Source organism: Plasmopara halstedii (assembly GCF_900000015.1).
Source record: "Plasmopara halstedii genome assembly, contig: Scaffold_614, whole genome shotgun sequence".
NCBI classification, from domain to species: domain Eukaryota; phylum Oomycota; class Peronosporomycetes; order Peronosporales; family Peronosporaceae; genus Plasmopara; species Plasmopara halstedii.
This window is the reverse complement of record NW_020187532.1, coordinates 3,277,426-3,278,901: the sequence shown is the minus strand read 5'-3', so window position 1 is coordinate 3,278,901 and position 1,476 is coordinate 3,277,426.

Here is a 1,476-nt window from a genome sequence, read left to right as displayed (position 1 = left end):
AAATAAGATTGAATATACTATTATCTATTTTTTCTTGAGAACATCACGCAACATACCGTAAACGTGATACAACACTATCTGACAACTGGTATAGATGACCTCAGGCCACTTGATTGCTGCTTGACTCCGAGTCGTCAACAAAGTGTACCTCATTACCCAGATATATGATTCAACTTACTCCTGTCAGCCACTACAAAGCCAGCCTTTGCAGCCAGCTAATCATATTCTGGGTATGAAGATGATTTTGATGGCGTGTAAACCTTTTTTTTTAGTTAACGAAAAGGGTGTATTTGCAACGGACTTCGTGGGTATGTTTTCATTTAGAGATATGTGATAACGTCTGATGTTACGTTAAGCGCCTAATTTATGTTTAAGCGTTGCATTGAAAATTTATTCGGAAATATCTTTTGTATTGCCGAAACAATTGGGCAATGGCTAAACACACACCTCGAGACTCTGGCTGCTGTACTCAACTAACATGTATGACTCTAGAACAGTGGTTTAGCACATTGGCATCACTGAGATATTCAATACCAAATAAAGACCTAATTCGAATTTCAGTTCATTCCGATTAGATAAGAAGTCATGAGTTTCATTTGTTAAATGATTAAAAATCATGTTTTTGGACCTCAATTCAACCTTTTCATATACCAAAACCATTAATGAAGTAAAACCAGTACTGACTAGCTTATAAAAGTACTTCAAAAAGATTGAACTTATTATTATCTTTTTTTGTTAAGAACATCACACAACTTACCGCAAATGTGAAAAAACACTATCTGGCGACGGGTACAGTATACCTCAGACCACTTGATTGCTGCTTGACTCCGCGTCGTTAACAAAGTGTACCTAATTACCGAGATATATGATTCATCTTACTCCTGGCATCCACTACAAAGCCAGCCTTTGCAGCCAGCCAATCATATTATGGGTATAGAGATGACATCGTTGAAGTGTAAACATTTTTTTGAGTTAATGAAAAGTATTTGCAACGGACTTTGCGGGTATGTTTTCATTTAGAGATATGTGATAACGTCTGATGTCACGTCAAGCGCTTACTTGACATTTAAGCGTTGCATTGAAATTTTTTTCGAAAATAGCTTTTTATTGCCGAAAAAATTGAGTAATGTTAGACACACACCCCGAGACGCTAGCTGTTGTACTCAACTAACATATATGACTCCAGAACAGTGTTTCAGAACATTGGAATCACTGAGTTATATCGATACAAAATAAAGACCTATTTCAATCTTCAATTCATTTGAGTTAGCTTCGAAGTCATGAGTTATATTTGTTAAATTATAAAGAATTATATTGTTGGAACTCAAATTAATCTATTCAAGTACCAAAACCATAAATTAACTAAAGACAGTATTATCTAGCTTATCAAAGTACTAATATAAGATTGAGTATATTATTATCTATTTTTTTATCAAAACATTACACAACTTACCGTAAACGTAATAAAACACTATC